Source organism: Cyanistes caeruleus, chromosome 25, assembly GCF_971803275.1.
Source record: "Cyanistes caeruleus chromosome 25, bCyaCae1.hap1.1, whole genome shotgun sequence".
Lineage (NCBI taxonomy): Eukaryota > Metazoa > Chordata > Aves > Passeriformes > Paridae > Cyanistes > Cyanistes caeruleus.
Genome location: NC_141725.1, coordinates 593,528 through 619,258, shown reverse-complemented (window position 1 = coordinate 619,258; position 25,731 = coordinate 593,528). Strand labels below are relative to the sequence as shown.

General features: G+C 45.2%; 1 pseudogene; it reads right to left on the bottom strand.

Annotated features, from left to right (window-relative positions):
• Positions 1-7,368: 7,368 nt before the first annotated feature.
• LOC147649312 (uncharacterized) lies at positions 7,369-15,845 on the bottom strand (annotated as a pseudogene).
• Between the last annotated feature and the right edge of the window lie 9,886 nt (positions 15,846-25,731).

The following is a 25,731-nucleotide window of genomic DNA, read 5'->3' as shown; positions in this document are numbered from 1 at the left end:
GCTCAGTGGGCAGCTACAGCTGACAGTGCTATAGGGATGAGCAGGAAGAACATCCCACCTGTTGCATCGCGCTGCAACCAAGTCATGTCCAGGGAGGTGGACTGACATGGGAAATCAACGAGACATGTCTCCATTTGGTTAAACTCAGGAATCCATTTATTGCGGTGTCAGCAACACAGGAATTAACCCAGCATAAACTAGAGATGAAGAACCCAGAAGAAAGGCAGGGTAGTGGGTTTTATGGGGTAGAGCAAAGGTGGAGTTTAGGGTCCAACAGGGACACAGCAAAGGAGAAGTCTCCCTTCCAGGGGCACAAACCAATAGGGGCACAACACGAGGGGTCACCAAAATAAATGCAGCATACACCAGCAGCACAAGAAGGGTAGAACATCCCTGGCTGACACTTTACAAGGGACCTGGGGGCAGAGCAATTCCCTCTGGGCCCACAGGGCACATCTCCCAAAGCAGAGGGGCAGAGTCCACTGTTCCCGGGACTTAAAGCCATGCCCCACACCTTAACCCTGCCTGTCTAAAATCAAATCCCCACCTCTTTGTGCAGGGCCATGCCACACCTGCCAGCCTTATGGGTGGCAGCGTTGGGCACTGGCTCAGCTTGGCTAGATCCCACACCTTCCCCACAGGTTCCCAGCCCATGCTGCTGATCCTGAATGACTGGCCTTGGCACTCTTCACCATAGAGACCCCCTTAAGTCCTGAGTAGCAAGCAGACAAATCCAAATCCTCCACTCTGGCTCCATAATGACCTGTGTAGGGCTGGGGGTGTAGGAACAATACCTCCCTGCTTTCTCTTTCCTGGAAGCTGGGAATACAAAAGACTTCCAGCTGGCCCTCTATTAGATTACAGATTTTGAAAATAAGGCAGAGAACTTCCCATCTCTCACTATTGTTTCTGATAAAAACAGGGCCAGGAGACCTTCTTCTCCCGTTTTAAAAGCCTTTATTGGGATCAGCTTGGGGTGGGGGGCCCGACAGGTCGCACGCACACCGCTATCGACTCCCTAAAGCGACTCAGAGGAGGAGGAAAGCGACTCTTCTTAGGGGGTGCAATGAAGGCAAAACCGGGATCTCCGTCCTCGCGGGTAAACCTGGAGGCCCCTTTGGCTCGAAAGTCCAGGGATGTCATCCCTAGTGAGTCTCTTCCTGGTCATGGCGAGGAAAGCGGAGTTGGTGGGTACTGTCCCTTGATCCCGACCTTAGGACATGGTTCTCAGTTTCTTTATTTAGCGTCCCGATGCCTCCTAGATTGGGTTTTTTGTCCGAGGTGGTGTTTTTCGGTAGCTGATTTGCATAAGCCCCGATCGCCATCTTGGGGGAGTCCCCATCCTCAGCTGCCATTTCGGGAAGTTTCCAGTCGCCATGTTGGGAAGTCTCTCCACTCCGGTTGCTGTGCTGGGAAGCCTCCGACTCCGACCGCCGCGCCGGGAAGTCCCGAACTCCGGCTGCCGAGCCAGGAAGCCTCCGACCACAGTCGTCGTGTTGGGAGGTCTCGAACCCCGGCCGCCGTGTCGGGCCGCCACATCGGGAGGTCCCCGACTTCGGCCGCCATGCCGGGAAGTCTCCAACCCCGGGTGCCGCATCTGGAAGTTTTCAACATGACCAACTAGGAACTGTTATAAATTTGTATTGTGATATTGGCTTTCGCAGATGAATATTATATATTAAATACTTTTTAGCTATGCTAACAAGTCTTAAGTTTAAAAGAATTTCCTAGGTACAAGGCAAGGAAACCCCAGAGGGCAAGGACAGTGGGGCCCAAGCTGTTATCAGAACAATAGAACCCAAACTGTTATCAGTGGAAGATATGAAGACCAGCTGCCCTCAGGGGAAGGATGAGGGGCCCAGGCTGTTATCAACAAGTGACCATCTGCAGCAAAAAGGAAACCAAACTCCAAAATAATGCTGACCAGCTAGAATAACGATAACCAGCAAAAATTATGCTGACCAGCAGAAAATAACATGATCCAAGAAGGTGGAACCAGGGAGGGGACATGCTTGAATATGCATTAACCTCTCACAGCAAAGATGGGATAAAAAGGACACTCCTGAGATACCAGGTGTGTTCCTGGTAACCCACCAGGGCACCTGGCCATTTTAACCCTTTGCTTTATTTCTTTTGTCTCCTAATTGTCTTTTGTTTATATTAAATTCTTTTTATAATTTATTAAGTGAATCTTGTTTTTAAGAGAACGGTTTGGCATGGAACTCAGGAACGTTTCGGAACCTGGAAAAGAGGCTGCAAAGAACACTTGCAAAACATGGACTGCAGGTAGGGCCTATTGTAAAACCTGGACTGCAGGTAGGGCCTATTCATATCAGTTTCATTATCACACAGCCTCCCTCTGCTATTTGCCTTAACTATATTTCTCCACACTCCCCTTCAACTAATTGTCTCCCAAAGTAACACCATATTGCCTGCTCTGGGAATCCATGTCCTTGTAGCTCTGGGAAAATGTGCAAACCATCTCAACATTCTCTGTTGAAGTATGTTTATTCAGTTCTGTTAAAATTGTTAGTGTTTCATCTGTTTGGTATGCTCCTGGTTCTCCCCCATTTACTGCTTTGGTTGCTTCCATTTGTCTGTTATGTAAACCCCTCTCAGTTTTCCTGAATGTTCCTCATCAATCATCTTTACCCTGCCCCATCTCCCCATCCATCATTGTAAACCCCACCTCTCCTTCCAGCTCCTTCCATGTATATCATCCCTTCCTCAAAACACTACTGGTTGTTATGTTGTATTCCAGCCTTCTTTGTATCCCCATTAGTCCCTGACATTGTAACCTCCTCCCCTTACCCCTCCCTCCGTGAGCTCCCATTGGACCCTGGACTGTGCCCGCCCCTGAGATAAAACCCTGTGCACAGACGTGCTCAGGGCTCTCTTTGGTCGTGAATTCTCCCATCCCAGGCCCTTGTGCTCATCCCCTCCCCCGAATAAACCTGTTCCTGGGAAGTACAGCCGAGTGAGTCTCCTCCTTCCTTTTGCCACCACCCACGATGCCTGATTTGGCAGAGCCCGGCAGGATTCGGTGCTCTGAAGGTGCTGCAGTGGGATCGCCTTTCCCCTGCAGTTCCCACTCCTGGCGACTGCCCGTGCCGGAATGGCACTGTAGAGCTAGCCCAGAGCTCTGGTGTGGCTAAGAGCAGCATCAATTCTCCTAAAGGACCCTTTGGAGGTATTTTGGAATTTGTCCTGGTTTAGGGCAAATTTGAGAGAAAACCTCCAACGCGCCCCTCCCCCCCCCAGGAAGCAAATCCATGTGGCCCCTTTATCCCACCCCCCCCCCCAACCAGTTCAGGAAGAGATTTCTCTGAGAGAAGTGGAAAAAACCTGTTTATTTAACAGGCATAGCACTACCCAGCACACGAATGAACAATATCAAATTACAAAACCTCTCGCTGCTCTGAAGAGATGACAAAATTCAGAGGGTCTCTTTCCTGTGGGTGTTCGCTCTGTTATCAATCCTTCTGGTGCTGGAAAATGCTACTGCCTGGTAGTCCACGGGTGCAAACTCCCGGTGCTCCTGCGAGTCCTCAGTCCAGAGCAGGTTTGATCCGTTTCAAGGAAAAGGGAACAAAAGCAGTCCAGGAAGATCTCTCCACTTCAGGTAGCTGTCTGTGCTGTAGTCAAAACTCTGTCCCAGGATGCGGGGGAAGCAAGTACAGTCTCTGATAACAGACTTGGTGCTTCTTCTCCACTCACTTTTACTCTTAGATGAAGTTCTAAGGATATAAAACTTACTTCTGGGCTAGGTGGATGGATGGGGATACAATTTAACATCACACTCACCCCAGGACATTCCACCCCTTATCCCCATATCATCAACTTACTGCCAAAACTAACATTCTTACTCTGCACACATATACATACATAAAAACTTCCCCCCCGTTCCACCCAAAAAAATGCAAGCAATATATCCATCATGCCCCTGTCACATCCCACACCAAGCTACTGAATCCAGGCCCCATGCTGCAGAGCTGCAGGATTCTCCACTCTCTCATTTTACTTACTCAAACACGGTCTTTCACTTGCTCATACCTTCAACACTTACACATTTCCTTCTATTTCATGTCTGCGTGGTTTAATGTACAGATAATGGCAGTAACCTTTTACCCAATGATCAGGTCTCCCTGAGGTGCACATTGTGTTATTCCATCTCTCTGCATTATCCACCATGTGCAACCTGGTCCTTGAGCAAAGACAACCCCACGAATGGGTTTGTCTGTACTTGAGGTAGAATTGACCCAAACCGTCTTCCCTAACACACCTCTGACATGTACCACTGGGACTTTGTCTTCATCAACTACATGCAAAGACTCAGACTGGGCAGGACCTGTTCGGTTGGTGGAACCTCTGGTGTTGACTAACCAGGTGGCCTTTGCTAGATGTTGCTCCCAGTTTTTAAAAGATCCTCCACCCAGTGCTTTTAAGGTGGCTTTTAACAGTCCATTGTACCTCTCCACTTTCCCAGCTGCTGGTGCATGATAAGGGATATGGTACACCCACTCAGTGCCATGTTCCCTAGCACAGGTGTTTATAAGGCTGTTCTTGAAATTAGTCCCATTGTCTGACCCAATCCTCTCAGGGGTGCCATGCCTCCAAAGGACCTACTTTTCACATCCTAGGATGGTGTTATGGGCTGTAGCATGAGGCACAGGGTAGGTTTCCAACCATCCTGTGGTTGCTTCTACCATTGTGAGCACATAGTGCTTGCCTTGGCGGGTTTGGGGCAGTGTGATGTAATCAATCTGCCAGGCCTTGCCATACTTGTATCTGGACCACCGCCCACCATAGCGGCTTCAGCTGCTTGGCCTGTTTGATTGCAGCACATGTCTCACAGTCATGAATAACTTGAAAAATGCTGTCCATGGTTAAATCCACCCCTTGGTCTCGTGCCCACTTATAGGTGGCATCTCTACCCTGATGACCTGAGGCATCATGAGGCCATCGGGCTAGGAACAACTCTCCCTTATGTTCCCAATCCAAATCTATTTTTGACACTTGTATCTTTGCAGCCTGATCTACTTGCTTATTATTTTGGTGTTCCTCATTAGCTCTATTCTTGGGGACATGGGCATCTACGTGGCAGACTGGTAGTCTCCCTACCCTGGTAGTGATGTCTTTCCACTCATCAGAAGCCCAGATTGGTTTTCCCTTACTCTGTCAATTGGCCCTTTTCCACCTTTCCAGCCATCCCCACAGTGCATTGGCTACCATCTATGAATCAGTGTAGAGGTAGAGCTTTGGCCACCTCTCTCTTTCAGCAATATCCAAAGCCAGTTGAAGAGCTTGGAGTTCAGCAAGTTGGCTTGATCCACCTTCTCCTTCGCCTCTGCGACCTGTCATGTGGGGCTCCATACGGCTGCTTTCCACTTCCGGTTCATCCCTATGATGCGACAGGAACCATCAGTGAAAAGAGCATAGGGTGTTTCTTCTGCTGGAAGCTGGTTATATGGTGGAGCTTCTTCAGCCCATGTCACTTCCTCTTGTTCTTCATCTATGAGCCCAAAACTTTCACCTTCAGGCCAGTTTTTAATTATTTTCAAAATCCCAGGACGATTCAGTTTACCAATACAGGCGCGCTGCGTGATAAGAGCAATCCACTTGCTCCATGTGGCACTGGTGGCATGATGGGTGGAAAGAACCTTTCCTTTGAACATCCATCCTAGCACCGGTAGTCGGAGTGCCAGGAGGAGTTGTGCTTCAGTGCCAATCACCTCTGAGGCAGCTTGGACTCCTTCACAGGCTGCTAAAATTTCTTTTTCTGTTGGGGTGTAATGTGCTTCAGACCCTCTGTAGCTTCAACTCCAAAATTGTAATGGTCGGCCTTGAGTCTCACCAGATACCTTCTGCCAAAGGCTCCAGGACAGACCATGGCTCCTGGCTGCAGAGTAGAGCACGTTCTTCACATCTGGTTCTGTTCTGACTGGGCCAAGGGCTACTGCATGAGCGATCTCCTGCTTGATCTGAGCAAAGGCTTGTTGCTGCTCAAGGCCCCAATGGAAATTATTCTTCTTCCGAGTGACCAGGTAAACAGGGTTGACAATCTGACTGTATTCAGGAATATGCATTCTCCAAAACCCTATGGCACCTAAGAAAGCTTGTGTTTCCTTCTTATTAGTTGGTGGAGACATTGCTGTGATCTTGTTGATGACATCAGTAGGAATCTGATGCCGTCCATCTTGCCACTTTACCCCCAGGAACTGAATCTCATGAGCTGGTCCTTTGACTTTGTTCTTCTTGATGGCAAAAACAGCTTCTAGGAGGATCTGGATGATTTTTTCCTCCTTTCTCAAACACTTCTGCTGCTGTGTTCCCCCACACAATGATGTCATCTATGTACTGCAGATGTTCTGGAGCCTCACCCTTTTCCAGGGCAGCCTGGATCAGTCCATGGCAGATGGTGGGGCTGTGCTTCCACCCCTGGGGCAGTCGGTTCCAGGTGTACTGCGCTCCCCTCCACGTGAAGGCAAACTGAGGCCTGCATTCTGCTGCCAGGGGAATGGAGAAAAATGCATTGGCAATGTCAATACTGGTATACCACTTCGCTGCCTTGGACTCCAGCTCATACTGGAGCTCCAGCATGTCCGGCATGGCAGCGCTCAGAGGTGGAGTCACTTCATTCAATGCACGATAGTCCACAGTCAATCTCCATTCTCCTTCAGATTTACACACAGGCCAGATGGGGCTATTGAAGGGTGAGTGGGTTTTGCTGACCACTCCTTGACTCTGTAGTTCTCGGATCATCTTGTGGATGGGGATCACAGCATCTAGATTTTTCTGATACTGCCGGCAGTGCACCGTCGAGGTGGCAATTGGTACTCACTCTTCTTTGACCTTCAGAAGTCCTACTGTAGATGGATTCTCGGACAGTCCGGGCAAGGTGTTCAGTTGCTGGACACCCTCTGTCTCCACAGCTGCTATCCCAAATGCCCACCTGAGTCCTTTTGGGTCTTTGAAATACCCGCTTCGGAGGTAGTCTATGCCCAAAATGCATGGGACCTCTGGGCCTGTCACAATAGGGTGTTTCTTCCACTCACTTCCAGTCAGGCTCACATCTGCTTCCACCAAGGTAAAATCCTGCGATCCCCCTGTCATGCCAGCAATAGAAAGAGATTCCGTCCCTACATGTCTTGATGGGATTAATGTGCACTGCGCACCAGTATCAACCAAAGCCTTATATTCTTGTGGTTCAGAAGTGCCAGGCCCATGAATCCACACAGTCCAAAAAACGATTTTCCCTAGCCTCTACCTGGCTAGAGGCAGGGCCCCTCTGAGCCTGGTTATCCTTCTTTCCTTGGGTATATGTCTTGGAGGTTCCTTCAAGGGGATCGGACATACCATCACCATCATACCTGGCAGTTCGGCTACGGGCAACTGGAGCTGCTTCCCTTTTGGTGGAACTTCCTTTTGTGACTCTTCCTTTAATTCACGCACCTGTTGTGCCAGAGCTGCAGTAGATTTCCCATCCCATCTCCTCATGTTTTCTCCGCAATCACGCAGGAAGAACCACAGCTCAGCTTATGGGGTATACCTTCTCTCCCGATCTGGGGAACGTCTGCGTTGAGTGCCAGGACCTCTGATCTGTACTGCTGTGATTTGGAGAAGGTCCTCTTTAATTTCATCTCTAAGTTTGTTGCGATTCTCCTCTATCTTATCTTCTAATTTCTGCAGACGTGTTTCCACAGCTGCCATTCTTGCATGTGTGGGGCCATGCACGGCATCTGCATATGCTCGGAGCTTCTTCTCCATATCCAGCACGGTCTCCTCCCTTTCATCCCACTTCATCATTGCTAAAGCAGATGCATATTCTTGTGGCCCAAGTCGTACCAATTTTCGCCACATCACGGATGTACATGGCACCAACTCTGGATTCTTAGTTGGTATGTCATCTGAAAAGACAGTCTTTGCTACTGCCATTTCTCTCAGGAGCTGGATTCCTTGTTTGATGATTTTCCACTGTGTTTCCTGCATGTAGAGATTGTCTACACACAGATATCTTTGAGCCGCACTTTCCAGGACCCGTGCCCAGAGACTGTGAGGGTTAGCCCCTCTCATCATCCCCTGGTCGATAACCGGATCGTGTGACAGGGATCCCAGATGCCTCGCTTCAGTGCCATCCAGAACTGTAGCTTCACCTGCGGCATCCCACAGATGGACTAACCAACTAATTATAGATTCATCAGGTCATCGAGTGTAGTCCTTCCTTAGGCCACGAAGGTCTTTCAGGGAAAAGGACTCAGTATTAGCATCTGATCTTGCGCCAGTTGCTTTGACTCTTGATTTTATGTCAGGAGGCGTTGAGGGTCCTTCTCCTGCATCATCATCATCATCATCCACTGGTCGATTGGTTTCGTCTGTGCACTTTCCACTTCTCGTGCTAGTAGCAACAGCCATTGGTTGAGGCTTGCTGTCTAGTTTAGCTACCAGCTTTGTAACTGGGAGGTTGGCTGCAGCTTGAGTAACTGGGGTAACTGTTGATTTATCTCCCTGTCCCCTTTCTCCTGTTTGCTGCCCTACAGTATCTAGCAATGTACAATAATCATATGCTAGGGCCCAGCTTACTGCAATGATCTTTTTTTCCTTGGAATCATCATGACACTTCTCTTTCAGGTATTTCCCCACCTCAGCTGGATTCAGAATTTGTTCATGTGGAAAGTCCCAAACTATAGGGTCGGAAAATTGCTTCAGAATTTGGCCTATATCCTCCCATTCTCCACACTACTCAGGATTTTCCACGCCTAGTTCAGGGGTCTCGTCAGTCCCTCAAGAAATCTCAGCTCTCATTCTAGAGACGCTGAAGACTGTATAGAGGAAACTTGCCAGATTAAATGCCAGAAAGATGATCTCTTTAACATTCAGGGGAAACTGAACACTCTCCAATAGTGATGGAACCGATTCAGAGGAGAAAAAGGAAAAGAAAGGCTGAAAAGCCTCATCCCCTGTTCCTCCTCTAACAAACTGGGTGCATAACCATACCCATGAATCCTTTATACCTGGAACAGACTCCAGCACCTGAATAAACTTCTTAGAAGTCATTATCACTAGGCCCAGCCCAATAGCTGTTCTAATCTGTGCCCCTTTACTGTAAAAGCTATGTGTTAGGGACAATACTGGGGCTATTTCTGGATAAGAAAATAAACAAAGGGACCATAAAGGTATTAATGACGCTGCTCTTTGCCGCACTGGAGCTCTGGGCTAGCTCTACAGTGCCATTCCGGCACGGGCAGTCGCCAGGAGTGGGAACTGCAGGGGAAAGGCGATCCCACTGCAGCACCTTCAGAGCACCGAATCCTGCCGGGCTCTGCCAAATCAGGCATCGTGGGTGGTGGCAAAAGGAAGGAGGAGACTCACTCGGCTGTACTTCCCAGGAACAGGTTTATTCGGGGGAGGGGATGAGCACAAGGGCCTGGGATGGGAGAATTCACGACCAAAGAGAGCCCTGAGCACGTCTGTGCACAGGGTTTTATCTCAGGGGCGGGCACAGTCCAGGGTCCAATGGGAGCTCACGGAGGGAGGGGTAAGGGGAGGAGGTTACAATGTCAGGGACTAATGGGGATACAAAGAAGGCTGGAATACAACATAACAACCAGTAGTGTTTTGAGGAAGGGATGATATACATGGAAGGAGCTGGAAGGAGAGGTGGGGTTTACAATGATGGATGGGGGATGTTATAAATGCAAAGGCAATTTCGGGTTATATAAAAGAGAAAATTTATTATCAAACAATAATAAATTCGAACAAAGAGAAAAAACCACAATAAAATAAGCAGCGCAGCGCTGGGTGGACAGGGTCTATACGCAAGGTATAGATGCTCCCAAATCCACGTCCGAGGGTTCTTCGGCCTGGGTTTTTATAGGGATTTTGTGTCCCCAGGCTAGAATTCCAATTAGTTTCCATTCACCAAGTGTCCCTGATTGTCAGGTGAATGGATTTCCTGGCCTAGAAGATTGAGTTAGTAAGTGTCCGGGCAGAGTCTCCTCAAATGCAAAGTGATTCTGTATGTATATATCGGCATGAAATTCAAAACCAAAACCGATCGGCCAGTAGATGATGATAATGGTGATGCGGGGGAAGGACCCTCAAGACCAGCAACTGACACAAAATCAGAAGGCACTGGTGAACCTTTCTCCCTGAAGGACCTTCGTGGCCTGAGAAAAGATTACACTCGACGACCTGATGAATCTATAATTAGTTGGTTAGTCCATCTGTGGGATGCTGCAGGTGAGGCTACAGTTCTGGATGGCACTGAAGCGAGGCATCTGGGATCCCTGTCACACGATCCGGTTATTGACCAGGAGATGATGAGGGGGGCTGACCCACTCATAGTCTCTGGGAACGGGTCCTAAGAAGTGTGGCACAAAGATATCTTTGTGCAGACGATCTCTATATACAGCAAACTCGTTGGAAAACCATAGAACAAGGGATTCAGCGCTTGAGAGAAATGGCAATAGTAGAGATTGTCTTTGTGAGTGACTTAGGTACTAGAAATCCAGACTTGGTGCCATGCACATCTGTGATGTGGCGAAAACTTGTTCGACTTGGGCCACAAGAATACGCTTCTGCTTTAGCAACAATGAAGCGGGATGACCGGGAAGAGACTGTGCTGGATATGGCGAAGAAGCTTCGAGCATATGCAGATACCGTGCATGGCCCCATGCAGGCAACAATTGCAGCTGTGAGAGCAGATATGCAAAACTTCCACGACAAAATAGAGGAGAATCTCAAGAAACTCAGGGAAGACCTTCTTCCAGTCTCAGCAGTACAGACCAGGAGCCCTGGTACTCAACGCAGAAGTTCCCCAGATAGAGAGAAAAAGCTACGAGCTGAGCTGTGGTTTTTCCTACGTGACTGTGGAGAAAACATGAAAAGATGGGATGGAAAATCTACTGCTGCTCTGGCAAAACGGATGCTTGAACTGAAAGACAGCAAGACTCAGGGGGAATACTCCACCAAAAAGAAAGCCGCTCCAGTAGCCTGTAGTCAAACTGACAAGTATGATGATAACCAAGTTTAGAGGGGCCCTGCCTCTAGCCAGGTAGAGGCTAGGGAAAACCGTGTCTTTTGGACTGTGTGGATTCGTTGGCCTGGCACATCAGAACCACGAAAATATGAGGCCTTGGTTGACACTGGTGCACAGTGTACCCTAATCCCATCAAGATATGTAGGGGCAGAATCTGTTTCTATTGCTGGTGTGACAGGGGGATCACAGGACTTTACTTCAGTGGAAGCTGATGTGAGCCTGACTGGAAATGAGTGGAAGAAGCACCCCATTGTGACTGGCCCAGAGGCCCCCTGCATTTTAGGCATAGACTACCTCCGAAGCGGGTATTTTAAGGACCCAAAGGGGCTTAGGTGGGCATTTGGGATAGCAGCTATAGAGACAGAGAGCATCAAGCAATTGAACACTTTGCCTGGACTGTCAGAGAACCCATCTGTAGTAGGACTCCTGAAGGTGGAAGAACAGCGAGTACCAATTGCCACCTCGACGGTGCACCGCCGGCAGTATAGGACAAATCGAGATGCTGTGATCCCCATCCACAAGATGATCCGAGAACTGGAGAGCCAAGGGGTGGTCAGCAAAACTCACTCACTCACTTCAACAGCCCCATCTGGCCTGTGCGTAAATCTGCAGGAGAATGGAGATTGACTGTGGACTATCGTGCATTGAATGAAGTGACTCCACCTCTGAGCGCTGCTGTGCCGGATATGTTGGAGCTCCAGTACGAGCTGGAGTCCAAGGCAGCGAAGTGGTATACCAGTATTGACATTGCCAATGCATTTTTCTCCATTCCCCTGGCAGCAGAATGCAGGCCTCAGTTTGCCTTCACGTGGAGGGGAGTGCAGTACACCTGGAACCGACTGCCCCAGGGGTGGAAGCACAGCCCCACCATGTGCCATGGACTGATCCAGTCTGCCCTGGAAAAGGGTGAGGCTCCAGAACATCTGCAGTACATTGATGACATCATTGTTTGGGGAAAGACGGCTGAAGAGGTCTTTGAGAAAGGAGAGAAAATCATCCAGGTTCTCCTGAAAGCCGGTTTTGCCATCAAGAAGAGCAAAGTTAAGGGACCAGCTCGTGAGATTCAGTTCCTGGGGGTAAAGTGGCAAGATGGACGGCGTCAGATTCCCACTGAGGTCGTCAATAAGATCACAGCAATGTCTCCACCCACTAGCAAGAAGGAAACGCAAGCTTTCCTAGGTGCCATAAGTTTTTGGAGGATGCACATTCCTGAGTACAGCCAGATTGTGAGCCCTCTTTACCTGGTCACCCGCAAAAAGAACACTTTCCAGTGGGGCCCTGAACAACAACAAGCCTTTACTCAGATCAAACAGGAGATCGCTCATGCAGTAGCCCTTGGCCCAGTCAGAACAGAACCAGATGTGAAGAACGTGCTCTACTCTGCAGCCGGGAGCCACGGTCTGTCCTGGAGCCTTTGGCAGAAAGTGCCTGGGGAGACTCGAGGCCGACCACTGGGATTCTAGAGCCAAAGTTACAGAGGGTCTGAAGCCAACTACACTCCCACAGAGAAGGAAATTTTAGCCGCCTATGAAGGAGTTCAAGCCGCCTCAGAAGTGATTGGCACAGAAGCACAACTCCTCCTGGCACCCCGACTGCCAGTGCTGGGGTGGATGTTTAAAGGAAAGGTTCCTGCTACCCACCACGCCACTGACGCTACATGGAGCAAGTGGATCGCCCTCATCACACAGCGCGCCCGTATTGGAAACCCGAATCGCCCTGGGATTTTAGAGATAATTACAAACTGGCCAGAAGGTGAAAACTTTGGTCTCACTGATGAAGAGGAGCAGGAACAAGTGACACGGGCTGAAGAAGCTCCACCGTACAACCAACTGCCAGCAGAAGAAACACGCTACGCTCTGTTTACTGATGGTTCCTGTCGGGTCGTAGGGATGAACCGGAAGTGGAAAGCAGCCGTATGGAGCCCCACACGACAGGTCGCAGAGGCCACTGAAGGAGAAGGTGGATCAAGCCAACTTGCTGAACTCAAAGCTGTTCAACTGGCCCTGGACATTGCTGAAAGAGAGAAGTGGCCAAAGCTCTACCTCTACACGGATTCATGGATGGTAGCCAATGCTCTGTGGGGATGGCTGGAAAGGTGGAAAAGGGCCAACTGGCAACGCAGAGGAAAGCCAATCTGGGCTGCTGATGAATGGAAAGACATCGCAACCAGGGTAGAGAAACTGTCTGTGAGGGTCCGTCATGTAGATGCCCATGTCCCCAAGAGCAGGGCTAATGAAGAGCACCTAAACAATGAGCAGGTGGATCAGGCTGCAAAGATAGAGGTGTCAAAGATAGACTTAGATTGGCAACACAAGGGAGAGTTGTTCCTAGCTTGATGGGCCCATGACGCCTCAGGCCATCAGGGTAGAGATGCCACCTATAAGTGGGCACGAGACCGAGGGGTGGATCTAACCATGGACAGTATTTCTCAGGTTATCCATGACTGTGAGACGTGTGCCACAATCAAGCAGGCCAAGCGGTTGAAGCCGCTATGGTATGGTGGGCGTTGGTCCAAATATAGATATGGGGAAGCCTGGCAGATTGACTACATCACACTGCCCCAAACCCGCCAAGGCAAGCGCTACGTGCTCACAATGGTAGAAGCCACCACTGGATGGTTGGAAACCTACCCTGTGCCTCATGCTACAGCCCGTAACACCATCCTGGGACTTGAAAAGCAGGTCCTTTGGAGGCATGGTACCCCTGAGAGGTTTGAGTCAGACAATGGGACTCATTTCAAGAACAGCCTTATGAACAGCTGGGCTAGGGAACATGGCATTGAGTGGGTGTACCATATCCCTTACCATGCACCTGCTGTGGGAAAAGTGGAGAGGTACAATGGACTGTTAAAGACTACCTTGAAAGCGTTGGGTGGGGGATCTTTCAAAAATTGGGAGCAGCATCTAGCAAAGGCCACCTGGATAGTTAACACCCGAGGTTCCACCAATCGAGCAGGCCCAGCCCAATCCGAGCCCCTGCATAAAGTAGATGGAGACAAGGTCCCAGCAGTACATCTCAGAGGTTTGTTAGGAAAGACAGTTTGGATCAATTCTACTTCGAGTACAGACAAACCCATTCATGGAGTTGTTTTTGCTCAAGGACCGGGTTGCACATGGTGGATAATGAGGAAAGATGGAACAACACAATGTGTACCTCAGGGAGATCTGATGGTTGGGTGAAGATTATGAATAAATGCCCTTGTCTGTATATAATGTATGTGTTGTAGGGTTAAAATATATATATATATATATATTAATTTTGATAATAAGTTGACGATATGGGGATAAGGGGTGGAATGTCCTGGGGTGACTTTATGATACTGGTATCCCCAATCGTCTGGTTTATGTTATATATTAAGTCCTGCACCTTTAAGACTGTCTTTGAAAGCAAGAGAGGGGAAAGAAGAAGCGCGCAGTGTGTTAAGGAAAACATCACTCCCACGCACCCCCGCTCCTGGACTGTGTTGTCTGCAGCACGGACAGACAGCGGGACAGGGCTTCTCTCTGACTTTTAGTTAGTTTTAGCTAGCTGAGGCAGAGGAGTTCCCTGGACCCTTGTTTTTTTCAATTTTCTTGGATCTGTGCAAGCCTGCTCTGGACTGAACACCCAGCCAAACCCCGGGAGCTCACGCCTGTGGCCCACCGGGGCCTGGGCCTCGGCACTTTTCCAGCGTTGGAGGGACTGATAAGAACCTGAGCGAGCCGAGCTGCACCACATGAAAAAAGACTTTTCTTCCTAGACTTACCATCCCATCGAACAGCAAGAGGTTTTATTATTTAATATTACTCAATTTCTGTTTAAATAAACAGCTTTTTCCACTTCTCTCCACGGAATTTTTTTTTTTTTTTCCCTTTTCCCAGACCCGTTGGTGGGGAGGGGCATTTCCCTGTGGAGATCCCCATTTGGAGTTTTCCTTCCTGATTTGCCCTAAACTAGGACAGTATTTTAACATATTTCATCACAGCAGAGTCGAGGGATCCGGGCTAGTGCCGATGGATATCTCGGAGGAGTTGTTCCCTCTTCGTCCTTCTTGATTGAGTTACTCCAGCATGGGTTTGGCGGGTGGGGTGTTCAATTTTAGCAACGACCATCTTCCTGAGACTTGTCCCTTTTGTTTCACTTGATTGTCTCCGGCAGAAGTCGGCCGGGCGTTGCCCAGGTCCGGAGGTAGACTTTCAGGCTAGCTCTTTGTCCCTATGATGGTCTTTGTCCTGTCTTTTCCTCCGAGTTGATGTGCCTGCCGGGGTTCGTTATCTGGGTGGATTTTGCAATCTGTAACTTTGGAAGAGAAATCCTGCCTCGACCTGGAGGAGGATTTCTCATTCCATATTTTCATCATTTACAATTACATATACTTCATTTAAACCTTTTCTTTCAAATTTTTATTCATCCAATTCTTTATTACAGGGGAGATGGGGCAGGGTGAAGGTGATTGATGGGGAACACTCAGGAAAACTGAGAGGGGTTTACATAACAGACAAATGGAAGCAACCAAAGCAGTAAATGGGGGAGAACCAGGAGCATACCAAACAGATGAAACACTGACAATTTTAACAGAACTGAATAAACATACTGCAACATATTAAAACCTCAAAAAAGCCTAGCTACCAGAAACACATGAAGGCCTGCACCCCAAAAGACATTATTAATTCAAACAGCATGGCTGGATGGCTAGGGACTGCTTTATCTTATTCCAATACAGAGTAATTGCCACTTCAGTACAATCAGTACAGGGTTTTTCCACTCTCTCGTGCCACGCGCTGGGCGCCAATAAATGTATTTGTCCTGGTTTAGGGCAAATTTGGGAGAAAACCTTCAACGGGGCCCCCCCTGGGAAGCAAACCCACTTGGCCCCTTTATCCCACACCCCCCCCCCCCCCCCCCCGCCCCCCCCAACCAGTTCGGGAAGAGATTTCTCTGAGAGAAGTGGAAAAAACCTGTTTATTTAATCTGTTTATTTGCTTCACTAATATAAGATTCATTCTAATAGGTGTAGGTGATAATTTGTGATATATTGTGTAGTTAGGTTTTATCAACTGGTGGCATATAACTGTTGCTAAATATGAATAGTTATGCTTAGTAATCTTAACAAAATTATAGATGCAAAAATTAGAATGATATTCAATAGGTAAGGTTATATTATTATTTCTTTTTACAAAAACACAAGCATTCTTAAATATATATACATATACATATACATATACATATACATATACATATACATATACATATACATATACATGTACATGTACATGTACATGTACATGTACATGTACATATACATTCTTAAATATATACACCTTTGACTAATATATGTAAGGATACCTTTTTGACTAGTATGTGGGTAGACCTCAAAGTGGGAAATGCTTTGCTCAGTGTTTAGACATACGTCTTGAGTATTGATTGTTCTCACAAATGAACTTTTGTTGTTCTCGGATAATATAAGACTTCCAGTTTGCAGTGTGCCACTTCTTATTCACTATATGGGCCCAGACTTTATCTCTTATTATTTATATATATGTCTTATTATTTTTGTCTTATTATTTTTGTCTTATTATTTAACTGTCTTATAATGGTTTGAGTGCAGTAATGGGATGGATAACATATACTGTGGCACATATATAATATATATATTGAATAGTAAGTATAAAGGCAGAAACTATATTAGTAATAGGATTGTAGGTAAAATATATTAAGGTCTGCTAGGATTGATTTTTTTTTTTAATTCATGGCATTATTTTAAATTGTCTTTCATACTTTAATCGGAAAAGCACTTTCACTTTTTTCCCTTATAATGAAAGTGGCTATTGATTACATCTATAACTGTGATTGCATATAAATAAAAGTTAATGATACATTTTTCTGGGCTATAGTAAGTGTATTTGCTATTAATTTATGATCTTGGTCTTTAGTTTCTTCTTATTTTGGTAGCACTTTTGAGACTTGCTACTGGCTAGTTCTTAATGCTAATAGAAATTAATGTAGAGGTTGCTTTAGTTTTGTTAAATTGTAAGTTGCAGTGGTTAGTTTATTCATCAATATTTCCAAATAAATTTTATTTAAATCTTAATCTTGTTTTTAGTATTCTAGTGTATTTTTTTTGGTTTAGGGCAAACTTAGCAGAAAATATTTGAATGGGGTTTTTTTAGAAGGCAAATTTAAGTGTTTTTGAAAAAAATTTTTAGGGATACTATGTTTTTAAAGAACTTGTTTTTTAAGGTCTAAGATGGTGCTTTGAGCAGTAGTGCGAGGTGTAGGGTAGGTTTTTAACTATTTAATGGTGGTTTTTACTATTGTGAGCACATAGCGTTTGCCTTGGTGGGTTTGAGGCAGTGTGATGTAGTTAATCTGCCAGGTGTCCTTATATTTATATTTGGAAAATCGCTTATTATATTATAGGGTGTTGGGGAGGATGAAACAGGGAAACCTTATGAATGTGATTGTTTGGCAGAAGATTCTGAAAATATGAAGTCTAGAATGAAAATAGAAATGAAAGCTTGCTTTGAGTCATAAGATGCTGAGTACTAGTTACTATGTGACCAAAGAACAATAGCCTAGCCAGCTAAAGGAGAATTCCTGTTGATGAAACAATGTCCTTCTGCTGATAGAAAGTCCAAAGGTCAAAAAGCAAGGGAAGAATTTGTAAAGCTTTTAGAGTTTGAAATGCAATACTGTATGTTAATGTAGTGATTCTTATAGGCTGCATGTAAAATCTTTAGTGGGTGTAGCTTGTAGTGATTGGTTACTGGGAATTAGAATATTCACTATAGAAAGACATATATTGTATTGCAACAGGAACTTTACTCTCTTGTTTTCCCTACTCTTACCCTCTTAGTTTCTCCCTCCCTTATCCTCTTAGTTTTTCCCTGCTCTCTCTCTCTTGTTTTTTCCTCTCTCCCTCTCTTGCTCTTACTCTTGTTTTTCCCTCTTTCCCCCTCTTACCCATCTCTTGTCCTCCCCTCTCTCTCCTAAGCCTCTCTGGTTCTCCCCGATCTCTCTCATGCTATCTTGATCCCTCCCTCCCCATCTTTAACCTCTTCTCTCCTGTTCTCCCCGCACTCTCTCCCCTCTCCCGGGACCACGTGGACACGGAGGCTGGTGGCAGACATGGGTCTCTTCCTCTCTTTGCCCTTACAATAAACAGCTTATACCTGAACAGATTGACCCTGGAGAAGTCTCTCACCGCGAGCGTTTTGTACTTCAGTAATAGGGGTTTTACTTGCTTGGCCTGTTTGATTGTAGTACACATCTCACAGTCGTAGACAATTTGAGAAATATTGTTTATGGTTAAATTTATTCTTTGGTTTTGTGCACACTTATAGGTGGTATTTTTACTTTGCTAACCTGAGGCATCATGGACTTACTGAGCTAGGAATAACTTGTTTCTGTGTTGCTAATTTATTTATGACATTTTTTTTTTTTTTTGTAGCTTGATTTATTTGTTATTGTTTTGGTGTTTTTTATTAGCCATACTCTTGGGAACATGGTTATTTATATGGTGAACTTTTATAGACCGTTTTTTTATCTTCGTAGTGATGTTTTCTTACTTTTAAGCAGCCTAAATTTGCTTTATTTTGTGCTGTTAATTAGGGAATTTTTAATTTTTTTTAGAAGTTTTTGTAGACTATTGGCTATTATTTATGAATTATTGTAGAGATAGAGCTTTGGTTTTTTTTTTTAGTAATGTTTACGGCTAATTAGTTTTGAGTTTAAGTTGGTTTGTTTTTTTTAGTAGTTTTTGTGACTTTTGTAGGGTTTTGTATGGTTGTTTTTTAATTTTGTTTTATTTTTATGATGTGACAAGAACTATTAGTAAAAAGAGCATAATGTGGTTATTTTTTTGGTAGTTGGTTGTATGGTGGAGCTTTTTTAGTACATGTTATTTGTTTTTGGTTTTTTTTTGTTCATGAGACTGAAGTTTTTATTTCTAGGCTAATTTATAACTATTTTTAAGATCTTAGGGTGATTTAGCTTTTTAATACTGGAGTGCTGTGTGATTAGAGTAATTTACTTGCTTTATGTGGTATTGGTGCTATGGTGGATAGAGGGAACTTTTGTTTTGAACATTAATTTTAACACTGGTAGTTGGGGTGCCAGAAAGAGTTGTTTCTGTTCCAATCATCTCTGAAGCAGTTTGAACTTTTTTCTGGCTATTAATTTTTTGTTGTTGTTGCAGTGTAGTTGGTTTTAGACATTTTGTAGTTTTAGGAATTTTACTGGTTGACTTTGAGTTTTACTAGGTACTTTTTGTCAAAGAAAGATAGTACTTTTTGATTTTTGATTCTTTTTGATTGTCAGTGTTCTAGCATTTCTTGCATTTTGAGGAGGCAAGGGAGTGGGGTGTTGTGATTTTAAAGCAATAACTAAAAAAAAATCACTAGAAAACTTACTTATTTCTTGCTGTGAGATATGGATTAGAACAAGAACAAAACAGGCTTAAAACTTAAAAGGAACAAAGAAAGTTTATTAACAAAAACTACAAGAACAAGAAACCATAATAAAAGCTCCAGAACAACCCTTTTCTCTGCCACTACCCAACCATTCCCTGGTTCACATGACAACATAGAGACAAAAACTTCTCCTCCTCTGTCCCAGCATCTCACAGTATCACAACTACTTCACCATTTGCTCAAAATCTACACTCTGAAACACTCCATTCCTCCCAATATACTCTGTCATGAATTAACAAGTTTTTTTCAGAACTCTACTGTCCATCTCCATAGTCTTTAACAGGAAAATTTTCAGCTTATTAAAGCATCTCCATCTTTTTCTAGCCCTTCTGAGACTTAATTCCGTTCTTCACTGTTTTTAATCGTTTATAGGTCTCTTTCCATGCTGATCATTCTTTCTCTCTCTGGAAAAAAAAACTAATCTTCAAGCCTCATCTGGGTAATGAAAGGGTTAAAACCTTGCCCAGGCCTTGTATCTGATTTTGTTATCTCTGCCAGAGGGGCGGCTGGAGCTGTCTGCCATGGCGTCTCGGCAGTCTTTGGTAAAACCCAGCAGCGGCACAAACTGCAAACCGAGTCAGGCCACCTGGCTCCGCTTTTCTCCCCATCCCGGCCCCCCGCCCCCGCGGCCTTGTCCGGCCTGGGGTGGGGGGGAAAGGCTGAATCGGAGCCTTGTTACCTCCTCAAGAGCCGGAAATCAAAGAGAGAGAGAAATTCCCGGACTGACATCTTAAAGTAGGTGTTCACAGTTTGATCTCACTTTTCAATGGCTAGAACTGCTGTCAGTTCTCAGAAATGGCTAGTAATTGGTCAGGAGAAAAAACTCCCATCAGCCGCCAGCAGTTTCAACTTCCCCCCAGCTCCCGAAAGTAATCTTAAAGGTGCAGAATGCAATATATATATAAAGTCACCCCAGGACAAGGGTAAATGACATGTATTTTTAAACCCCATACCTGGGGCTTTTGCATGCTATCTGCAGAGGAAAGAACAAGGGTTACCAGCTGGCAACCTATGCAAATGTCAGGAAAATCAATCCACAAACACCAGAGGTTTATGTCCAAAAAGGAGACAGAGGAGTCCTTTTTTCTTTATTCGAATAAAGGGAGAGGCCATGGGGCATTCCCCTGGGGTCTCTCAAATTTTTGGAGGGCGCAGCCTCCTTTTTATCCTAATTCCCGGCCGCTTGTCCCTTCTCTCTTTCCCCATTGGCTGAGGGACTTGAGAGGTACAGACTTCCCAGAATGCCTGATACCTGGGATACTTTCCCCCCGCACCCCCAATGCATAATCCCTTCTTAACTTTTATGGAATTCATAGTGTTCTTTCAGTGCCTCTTTGATCTTCTACTGGAATCCATCCCTTTGTTTCTGTTGTCTCTCACTGGTAGCTGCATCTTATCAGCAGACCCACAGCTTGTTTGTAAAGACAAACCTGTTATTCCTCTCACAAACAAGATCCATCCCTGAGTCCTATTAGTTTCCTAAAGAGGCCTAAGGGATTATGTGGAACAGTAGTACTAGTTTGGCCAGTAATTAAGTTAAAGTTCTTCATAATACCTTTCATGGGGCCTATGTTTTGGATTTGTACTGAGAACAAGGTTTATAACACAGGGAAATATTAGTTCAAGCCCCCTCATGATTAGGGTCAGAATCTGAATCTGAATCCCAAGAACAAAGAAAGAAATTTTTAAAAACTAGACCCCCAACTACATTTTCAAGGTCCAAAGGATTATTTTCCAGATTTAACCCTGAGTTTTTCAGGCATAGACACTATTTATATGATGTAATCCTCACAAAGAGGGAGAACTGCATACATTTTAAATCACCAGAACATGTGTTTGGGAGAACAAATAAAGTCCAAACCCACATTTTTAGACTACAAAATTACTAAGATTTGCTAAATTTCTAAAAAGCAATTCATAATTGCCAAGGTTTATGCTTATAGGGTTCAAAGACACATTTAGAGGGTCCAAAGCATTATTTTTATGGCTCAAGGTCCAAAGCCTTATTTGTGTGTTCAAAGGCTAATTTCTGGCCTCAAACCTTCATTTTTAGTTTTTGAAAGTTGGGGACCAAAGCTCCTTTTTAGAATTCAGTCTGCCATTTGGCCATCTCCAATCCTTCTTTTAAGACTCCAAAGACCCATTTCCTCATGCACTTATGAGTAAAGTAGGTCCCAAGAGACTATTGGGGGTGGGGGGGCATTGTGAGAGTGCTTATCCTTTCTTCTCTGTGATGGTGTGGATGTTCCCTGTGTCACATTGGGAAGCATGTCAGCTCCAACAGTCTGTCTGTAGGTGTCTCCTCTTCAATAGCTTTTCCGGCAAGCTGAAAAATTTCTATGTACCAGCTCTGACACTTGAGACAGGGAGCTGCAAATTTTAGAGGTTGTCAGGGCTTTTGCCACTGAGGATCAACTCGCCAACATGACGCAGACTAAGGTGGCTTCTGACTGAGGATGGAGCCTACCTTCATGATGCCCAGTATCACCCCTTGAGGTACAGACATCTGCCCCTGTTGGGCAGATGTTGCCAGGACCCACCGTTATAAATGAAATTGAAATTTGGACAACTAGGTCTATTGTGTTAATAGCAATTTAATAACAAGACAATTTAGTGAATGAATACAAGAATACAATTACAATTTATTTGAATTTAATACAATTTTGGTATAAAAGAAATACAATTCAATAAAAGAGTACCATTTAGTAAATATATATATATATAAATATATATATATATAGTTTGCAAGTAACTGAATATGGTTCAAGCATAAGCAAACTGACCATGGTACAGGGAGGGCTTCTCACCTTACCTCATGCACCAAAACAAAGCAATTAAAATTAAAGTTATATAATATATGCTTATACATATTCATTAATGTTTCTCATAAGTCTCCTCCTATTTCCGATTCTTTAATTTTACATCACTATTCTTCATGGGGCCTGCCTCACTTGTTGCTAGGGGGTCTTCAGTCTTCTTTTGGTGGTCTTTTGGATGAAGGCTTTCACTCATCATTGTTGTCCTCTGGATAACCTTACAGGTTGTGCACTGTGTTATGTAAGTAAGCATTATGTTCCACTGATTAGTCTTGCATTTTATGATTTTCAGGCCCTGTGCTTAAAGTTGTTCCAACTTTATCCATCTCAAGGTCGATTTCGTCTTGGGGCATTACTTACCTTAAAACTACATCCTGTACTTTAATTTTAACATGTAACATCTGTAAAGGGATACATCTGCCTTGTAAAACTAATTCCCTTAATTGCTTCTAATTATAACTTTCCAAATAATTGCAATTTAGTTAGCATGAATTATTTCCATTTATTATACCACCATACAGCATTGGGGGACACAACAACTATCCTGTAGGTATCTCCATCCAAGGCTGCAAGACAGTAGTGACACACTTGCCAATGCCCCACAGCCCTGATGTGCTGGGAGAGTTGACAGCTTTCAGATGTAGAGCACATCTGGTGTTGCTAGATTTTATGTATTAGTAAAGGCCTGCCTGCACAAACCAGTCTTTGAAATAAGTCGTGATATTAAAGGCTAAAGTCCTTGAAACCTTCCTGCAGAAGAGAGAGTAGAGCAAAACAATATCCTTGTGTATAAGAGAAAAAATGTAAACCTGTGTGTGTTAGCCAGTGGTGGCTTGCTTAGCCCGTGGACCCTGTAGAACCCTATAAAAGGTGTGCTAAAGATAGAAATAAATGATGTTCACTTTTACTTCTGTGAAGAGTGGTGAAAAAGCTGGCGGTCTCTCCATAACTGGCGCTTCGAACAGGGACCCTGCGGGCAGGGGGCTTTGGAGCTGGTGGAGCGGATCTGGGCATGGGAATCCGCAGGTGTGGATCGGTACCGGATAGGCAACCTGAACACGGTGAGATGTGGTGCGGTTAGACGTGGAATTAGAATTCAGGTTGTTGGGGAGACCAAGAGGCAGAGGAGTAAGTGAGGGGTCGCAACCCTCCCCCCGCCATGGCCGCACGAAAATGGAAATGGAGTTCGTGGCAGCTAAAAAACTGCTTTTGAGTATTCTCGTTAAACGAGGTGAAGCAGCTAGGGAAAAGGACCTGGATAAGCTCATTATATGAGCTAAAAATCACAGGCATTTAGCAGTGCCCCCACTGCTCTTTGCAGTGAAGGAATGGATGGATATAAGGGCTCTGATGTGGGAAACGGCAATCATGGGAAAGAGTAAAGACATAGTAGCACTCGGTTCAATATGGAAACTTGTGTTGGATACCTTAAAAAATATGAAGGTGGAGTCCAGGGTTGTAGCCGCTGCTGTAGAAGCCGTGGTGCAGCGCGAGATAGACATGCCGCAGCAGTCAGCTCCTGCCACGTCAATCAGCTATCTGGGTGCTTTCTTTGGGGTTGGGCATGTTTGGCCAGTGAAGGGGCTCACAGGGAGGCAGTGTAGCACCGTATCGGAACTTATAAAATCTCAGGAGTGTGCCGGGGAGGGCAGAACCTCATCAGCAGAGCCCAAACTGGAAGTTTCTCCGCCGAATGCGGATGTAGAAATGACTCGTCCCCGGAATGAGATGGCGCCAGCCCCAGGTGGGCGGAGCCTCACATGTCATCAGAAATTAGAGCTCCAGATTGCCAGCCACCACCTACTGTTCACTGGGGAAAGCTGCAGGACGTCCCTCTCCCCTCTAGGTGTATTGATACATTCAACAGACAGGCAAACATCGTCAGGAGAAGAATCGGTAAATTGTAATGGTGCATCTAAAAAAGATCTATTAGGGAGGCAACAACAAACAGAACAGCTTGTGCAACAGCTACAAGCTCAGATTGAGCAGACACTACGTGCAAACAAAGTACAACGTTATCAAGAAAAAGCAGCTTTGCATCAAACATCGAAGCAGCAGGCAGAGTCTGTTCAGCTACAGCAGGATGTGATACGTCCTGAACTATTTGCTTCACTTTTGGAGTCACTCTTAACACTACAATCTTATTTAAGTTCCATCTTTACTGCCCTGGAAGAAAAGAAGCCAAATTTAGATTGGTTTCTACCCGAACCAGGGGGACATGGGGGAGCATTGAGGTGGGCACAGAGAACAAAGGCACCCCCGGGGCAGAAGCAGTGCAGGAAAAGTTCCAAGGCCATGCTGAACAATTACAGAAGCAGCTGAGCAGAAACAGGTGGCTCAGACAGCTTCAAAGAGAGACAAAATAGCCAAAAAAATCACAAACTATGTGGTATCTAGTTTGAAATTCATCACTGTAATTATAAGTTGATAAGCTGCAATGATCACCATTGTTAGCACCTGGCCGTGAGAGACTTTTTGTGTAACATCGCCTGCTTTTGTAAAATCGTGCCCTTTTTCCTCTATCTGCAAACAACGAGAGAGAAATTGAGAGAAAAAATTGTATGTGTTAAAGTTATCTTTGTGAGTTTTTTTTCTTTCTCTCCGTTTTTTCCTCTCTGCGAGAGTATGTGGGGGATGTGAAGAAAGATAACAGCAGCAGAGCGGGCACTCCACCCCCCCCGCTCCCTCCCTAAGAAAAAGCACCGAGATAGTACCCAGTTTGTTAAAAAGTCATGATTCATTGGTTTTTAAAATGTTTTTATATACCCTTTTAGAGTTAATTTTATGTTTTAAGTAATTATGAGTTTATGCAGTTGCAGTTTTTAGAGTTTTACTTGAGAAATTATTGTGATTCTTTGAAAGCTTAAAAAGGCCCCTTTTCAAAAAAGGGTGTTTAAGGTGAATATTAATGCTATTATAACTTCATCCCCAGCCTCTCTGTTACCTCTGTCCACCCCGCAGCAGCCAGGGAGGCTGGGGAGGTAGTTTTAGCTTGCCAGAGGAGACCCTAAAAACGAGGCTCTTTCCCTTTGCTGAGATGGCAGTTGCAGCTTTATTTCTTGGGATCTTTCAGAGTGAAGTTGCAGGGGGGAAAGCACTTCTTTTTCAAGGCAGGGCGAAGGGGTGGGGGGAGTTTACACAACCAATAAGGGGAACTGGGGAGAACAAGATAAGGGAAAGAACCTACAAGTGTACATTATCGGGGGTACGTTCTTTGGGTCATACCATTGTTCCTAAATGCATTACAACATATTAACAAAAGTTACCTTGCAATAATTAGCCCTAAAACCTAAGGTAAAAATCTGGTATGATTTACAGCTTCTCAGAAAACCTTCCAATTAATGTTATCTACAGAAGAGATTTGTGGTTTAAAAAATAATTAGTTAAGAGAACTTTACTGTACAAAACAAAGTTAAGTTAGAGCATA